This window comes from Ipomoea triloba, chromosome 7, assembly GCF_003576645.1.
Source record: "Ipomoea triloba cultivar NCNSP0323 chromosome 7, ASM357664v1".
NCBI lineage: Eukaryota > Viridiplantae > Streptophyta > Magnoliopsida > Solanales > Convolvulaceae > Ipomoea > Ipomoea triloba.
In genome coordinates, this window is record NC_044922.1 from 23813656 (window position 1) to 23821197 (window position 7542).

Here is a 7542-nt window from a genome sequence, read left to right on the forward strand (position 1 = left end):
ATACTTGGTAAGGGTAACGGGTTTTGGTGAAAGTATTTTGCATGTTTGGTAGTAGGGTGGAATGTGGATGATTATTAATAATTGGGGAAGAAAGGATGAAGGGAAATGAAACCTGGCCTTATATAATAAGGGTATGTGTTTTTCAATTAATGAGGTATTCCAAACTCATAGTAATATTCTAAAAACCTGTCAACCAAACAATAACAATCAGATTGATACCCATATCTTATACCAAAACCCCTCAACCAAACACACCATTGTTTTATTAGGGAATAAGTTTTACAATTTAGGGGATAATCAAAACCCATAGTAGTGTTCTAATAACCTGTCAACCAAACAATAACAATGACTTTGATACTCATTCCTGATAGTTAAACATGTCAACTAAACGCACCCTAAATAATACTTCGTATAAGATATGAAGACGTAAAGAATGCAAGTGCAATAAAGAAGACTTGTTGGTGAAGAAAGATAGCTAGTGTCGCACAAGCAGAATCCCGAAAGTCATGAGCAAAGTAAACTTTTATGATATATATCAATTCTTATCTAATAAAAAAAATAAAAATAAAAATAAAAATAAAAAGATGAGAAGCTGAAAAAGCTAGTCTAAGCCTTTTTTTTTTCGTAATACTACTGACACTGTTGAAGCTCAAACCCACTCCCATCATCTATATAGAAGTGTAAACCGGGACACGGGGTGCCACTAGACCACAAGGTCTTTGGCTAGGCTTTTTCATTTGTCAAAAAGTGTACAGTTTCAGTGTGCAACTAGTAGTTTATATACATCTTGTGAACTTCTCTAAATTGAAATTAAATAAACAATAAGTACTAATACTTCATTGTTACACCTTTTTTTTTTTTCCTTTAAAAGAATCTTAATTACATCCCAAGTTTATTTTATGAGTAACTATATATCATCAAAATCTAATTTGTCTCATTCGAATATACTGTTTTTAAAAATGAGTTAATACCCATTTTGGTCCCTCGACTATAGCGTAATACTTGATTTTGTCCCATAGAATTAAAAGTACCCAATTTAGTCCTCTAACTTGTAAAATTATGCTCAATTTGGTCCTCCGTTACAATTTCCATCCACCAGCCGTTATATAGAGGGGCAAAATCGTCATTTTCAATAGTCGAGGGACCAAAATGGGTACTTAATAGTCGAGGGACCAAAATGGGTACTTCTTATTATTATTATTATTATTATTATTATTATTATATTTAATATTTGGAGAATATCTCTTAGTTTAGTTTTGTATATCAACATTAGGGGTGTGTAATCTATTAATCGAACCATTTTAACCGAAGTTTTTAAAACTTTAACCGTTAATCGAGCCGACTTGAATTGTTTTCGATTAATCGGTTGGTTAACAGATTAACCGAATTTTTTTAAAGCAACAATTCTAAATCCTAAAAATAATACCTATTATAATAAATCTAATTAAAATAATACATATAATAAATCCATAACAAAATATAGAAAAACAATATCATAAAAGTTCAGTTAAAAATAGTTAACCGACAAATTCGAACCCAATTAACCGTTAATCGAAATTTTAAAAAATCTTTAACCATTAACCGAACCGAAAAAATTTAGTTAAAAATAGTTAACTGGCAATTTCGAACCCAATTAACCGTTAATTGAAATTTTAAAAAACCTTTAACCATTAACCAAACCATTGAATCAAAATTTTAAAAAGTTTAGTTAAAATTTTAAAAAACCTTTAACCATTAACCGAACCGAACGGTTAACCATTGTTTAACTGAACTTTTTCGGTTGGGCTAATGGCTAAATGTTTTTTTTTTTAAATTTCGGTTAACGGTTAATTGGGTTTGAATTTGGGTTCGGTTACTTTTTCAGTTCGGTTAGTCGTTAAAGGTTTTTTAAAATTCCGATTAACGGTTAATTGCGTTCAAAATTGTCGGTCAACCGAACGATTAACCAAAATTTTAAACATATATATAACTAAATAAATAAATATATAATCTAATATGTAAAATCTCTATAAATTTGTAATGTATTTATGATATTATTTTTGTATATTTTCTTATGGATTTATTACTATATGTATTATTTTAATTGAATTTATTATTATAGGTATTATTTTTAGGATTTAGAACTTTAGCTTTAAAAAGTTCGGTTAATAGACCAATTAATCCCAAAAAAATTTTAATTATGTTCGGTTAACGGTTAAAGTTTTAAAAACTTTAGTTAAAACGGTTCGGTTAATAGATTACACACCCCTAGCGTTGATATATAAAACTAAACTAAGAGACATTGTCCCAATATTAAATATAATAATAATAATAATAATAATAATAATAATAATAAATACTCATTTTGGTCCCTCAACTATTAAGTACCCATTTTGGCCCCTCGACTATTGAAAATGACGATTTTGCCCCCATTTTTAACGGCTGATGGATGGAAATTGTAACGGAGGACCAAATTGAGTATATTTCACAAGTTAGAGGACTAAATTGGGTACTTTTAATTCTATGGGACAAAATCAAGTATTACGCTATAATCAAGGGACCAAAATGGGTATTAACTCTTTTAAAAATAGATGGGCTAGAAAATTGTGTATTTTTTATTACACAAAAAGTTGATTAAAAGTTATGAACTTTTCAAAAATTTTGACCACTTTATAGGTGTTGAGTAGTAATTTATATCGTGGATCCTGATTCAATATACATAATTTAGCTTTATAAAGTACAGAATTCATGTTTATAATGCACAAAATTATATAGTTGAGGACACATAAACACTTAACGTAATACACATAATTCATATTGATAATGCACAAAACTTATGTTCATTATATCGTGTTTATGTGTATTGTGTATTATGAACATAAATTATGTATCTTATGGAGTCAAATTCTGTGTATTGGACCAGGGTTCATAGTGCACTGTGGACCCTGGTCCACGATATAACGATTGGTGGTAAGTGTTATCGACAACTTTTGATTGATAGGAAGTAATAGAAATGAATTTTTTGCTATTGTTCTTTTTTTTTTTTTTTTTTTGGAATCATCATATTGGTTAGAAACCCTATCTCTAACTTGCAAGCTCTAATAAATTTAGGAACAATACCAAAAGGTCACGAGTTCGATTTTTGTCAACACCTTAACATCAAATATTGGCTACGAGTTTTTATCGTCACCTAAAAAAAATTGATGATTTTTTTATAGTGACAATGAAATACTAGGTAATTCTTCACAATTATAGCTATAGCTAGTTATTTATCCACTAATTTAAATTTTCAAGTAATATAGTATCACCCACGTCCACCAAATAAAGCTTAAATTTATCAATATCCACAGTAATATAAAATCTATCTTAAGCTTAACAAAGAATCCAAATATTAACTCAACTGCATGATACTTTGTTAAAAAACGTTTGATTTTAGACTTGGTAAGTTAATTTCTCAACTATATACTTAGTGTTAATTATGTTAAAATTTTAAGGAATTAATCTTGAGAAAAACTCAATTTACAAATTAAACCATGTAGCGGAAATTTTAACTACATTCTAAGTTTTTGAAAGATAAACTCAGCAGACTATATTTTTATGGTTTGTTTGAGTGAAGATTCTGTTCAAGTCTCTTTGAGCTTGAAGATAATTTGATGCGTATGTTAAGTACTTTGAACTTGATCTTTCAATTTGCAAATTTCAACTTCTAGTGTCTCTCTCCTTTTATAGCCTTGTTCAGCATCTTCTTGTTCAATATTCAATTGTATTTATACTATATTTTGAATTTGTTCGTTGAAGAGAAGACAAAGTTAATATATATTGATTAAGGCTTGACAAGTTAATCTCTCCACTATATATTTGTAATGTTGAAACCTAAGCTAATTAATTATTAGAGCAAATTGCCATTTTGCTCCACTGACTATAGGGGTCCTCTTAATTTCAGTCCACGACTTTCAAAAGTGTTAATTGCATACCATGACTTTTCAATTTGTATCAATTTTGGTCACTCCGGCCAAATTGCCGGTCAAATTTCGCCAGAAAATTTTAAAAGTTAAAATAATGAGGGTATTTTAGTCATTTCACATTTTTTTTCTTCTTCTCCGGCGAATTCTTCTTCTTCTCCGGTGACTTCTTCTTCTCCGACGATGCAAACTTAGGTTTTTTTTTAATCTTGGTTATTCATCCATGTGAAATGACTAAAATGGCATGGTGCTTAAATTTGTTTTGATTTGAAGATCTTTGCACTGATCTCTACAGTTTTTGATTGGATTTACTGAAAATTTGTTGTGATTTGAAGATCTGAGGCCTGAATTTGAGGAATTATTTCTGTAATATGAAATTTGTGTGTTGAATTCACTTGATAAACGGAGATGTCGGTGTCTTCTACGTATTGGTGTTACAGATGCGATAGGTTTGTGCGAGTGTGGGACCAGGAGGATTCCGTGGCTTGCCCGGATTGTTTCAGTGGGTTTATCGAGGAAATCGATACTCCGACCCGATCCTTGCTCTCGGAGTCTTGCCGGAGCCGTTTCGCGGCGTCGGCTGCGTTCGTGATGCAGAGCTCGGATCAGAACGCGCCGCCCTCTAGTCCAGGCGTGAGGAGGAGCCGGAGGAACGGCGGCGGCGACCGCTTGCCGTATAACCCGATTATTGTGCTCCGCGGCGGCGCCGCCAAAGGCGGCGGCGACGGTAGTCATTTCACATGGATGAATAACCAAGATTAAAAAAAACCTAAGTTTGCACCGTCGGAGAAGAAGAAGTCACCGGAGAAGAAGAAAAAATGTGAAATGACTAAAATACCCTCATTATTTTAACTTTAAAAATTTTCCGACGAAATTTGGCCGGAGTGACCAAAATTGATACAAATTGAAAAGTCATGGTATGCAATTAACACTTTTGAAAGTCGTGGACTGAAATTAAGAGGACCCATATAGTCAGTGGACCAAAATGGCAATTTGCTCTAATTATTATTGAAGAAAACTTGAGTTTTAAAGTTATGCAGTGAAAATTTTAATCATGTTTTAAGTATTTGAAGGATTATTAGCGCACAGTTTTTATAGCTTGCTTGGGTTTAAAATAAAAATGGAAAATACTTTTAAAGTGAAATTATGTAAGTAAAAGTATATATGAAGGGATTTTTATAGTGTTTTGAAGATGATGTAATTCCTTCATTTTTATCCTTTAGCACTATGAGGAAATACACTATGTCACCCACAAATTACAAAGTGAATTGACACTACCAAGTCAGCCTCAAGTTTGCTAGTTTTTTGATAAGTTTCATTAATACTTGCTACATACTCAAGCCTTTTCTACTTCAATTCACATGTAAAGTATCTCCTAAGTTGACAACAAAGTTGTACTTCCTTCAGCTAGATATATCCTTGTAACTTTGCTTGAGTTTTCTTTGAGCAAGAAGACAATTTTATTCTTCTATGAAGCACTTAGAACTTGATCTCTCAGCTCTTAGCTTTTGTTCCTCGATTTTTAACTTAGCTTACACATTTCTCCCTTGCAAGTTTAATCTTCAGCTCTTTTTATACTTGTTTTTTAATTTGTCCATTGAAGAGGAGACAAATTTAAATTTATCTTTTACCCAATGAATCCGATATTGACTGTTGAATGTAATATCGTCCAATTAGTTTGACATTTGGTAGACTAGGTGGTTCTTACTTGCCACTTGCTCTATGAAATTTGACATTTCTCTTTTTCTAATAAGACTTGCCATATCTAGTAAGAATTTTCCTTGACTTCCATGTCAACAGCAAAAAACAACATAGAGATGCCTTTTGGAGCATTATATTCCTTGGTCCTTGGAATCATCCTGTTCATTATTTTTTGAGAACATTTCTTCCACTGTTTGTCTCATACAATAATCTCTTTGCTTGTTATACTTCTTTGCTACATCAAGTTCATGCGTCTCATCACTCCACTATCCATATTCCTTCCTAAAAGGTTGAATCTCCAACCCCAAGGGACCGAAAGAGCATCTAGGAGGATGTAAACCATGGTAACTCAACTGAACATATAGGCTAGACATTTGCTTACTGCACATAAGGAGCCTTGCTTACTGCACATAAGGAGCCAGCCCCTCACTTTAAGAGGTTGTTTCACACTATACTGACGCGCACTGGTGATTGAGATCAAACTCGATCTCTGGTCTTTTTTTCCAATTTTCACCCTTGTGACCAACGTAACTGAACTGCCTATGCGGGCTACTTTCCATATTTCTATTAGACTTATATGTTCATGCTTCTATCTCACTATCGTCTTCTTCTCTTTAGTCTTTATTTTTCTAGTTCATTATTTCCTTGTAGGTTTTAACGATTAAAGCATGTGCTCCATCTCAACTAAAAGCCTAAGCTAATAATAAGACTACACATATTATATTTATGCTCACATTAACTACTATTTGGCTTAACCTGGCCTCCCCGTTGAACCAACTCTCTTGAGATAGTTTTTGAAAACTTCCATGTTCAACTCTTTGTGTCTTCTTCTATTGTCTTTTGTGTATACCTCATATGCTTTAAACTTTTGCAATATTTGAACCCTTAGACAATTTCTTGCTAGCTAGGTCATAGGGAATTTTAGTTCGAAATATATTCCCATATTAAAATCCAGTTATGGTAATTCACGAAATTAATCCAAGTCTTGCGCCACACACAATTTTATTAAAATTGATTCGCTTCCTCCCGATGGTGCTAAGAGCGCAGCGTTGAAGCATCGATTTTGCAGAACACAATGGATTACTACGATTTATTCACACACTCAAATAAATCATACGGCGAACTTGAACAAGGATGAACATTTTGAATTTTAGAGAACTTGCCGCTAATTTAGAAAGTAGAGAGAAGTGAAAATAAAATTAGAATTTTTAGGTGTGTCAAAATGTAGAAAACATTATGCCCAACACGATATTTTTATAGGAGAATGGAATTTATTAACATTCAAGCTAAGCTTTCAAAGTTATATATTTAATTAAAATTCAAATTGTAACTCCGATCCCAATAAAATTGATAAATTAATCAGAATAAATATAATTCTAGAAAGTTAATCTTAGATATAATTAATAAGAATTAATTATAATTAATACTAAACAAATAAGAATTAATTTAACATTTCCAGTAACTTACAATTAATAGTAAGCAATAAGCAGTAGGAAGATACAAAAAATGATTCTCAAAAAAAAAAAAAAAAAAAAAAAAGAGAGAGGAAGATACAAATTAAACAATGAGATGAGAACAATAGATGCTTATAAGGTCATGATTTGTATTAGGTATATATCAGCATTTTTTAATATTATATCCAACAATAATAATAACAACAAGAATAATTAGCAAAACTGAAAAAGAAACCTTAAATAATTAGCATGAAGGCGAGGAGCGAATGAGAACATAGTACGACGTGTAGTGGGAAAGATGTTAATTCTGTTTTAAAAAGGATTAATATAAAGAATGAGTTGCTTAATTAAAAAGAAAGAGATTTGGCAGTGATTAGGTAGATTGAAAACAACGTTGCTTGTCAACCTCTTAAAGCAACTCATATTTTTTTTTTTACACTTTATAA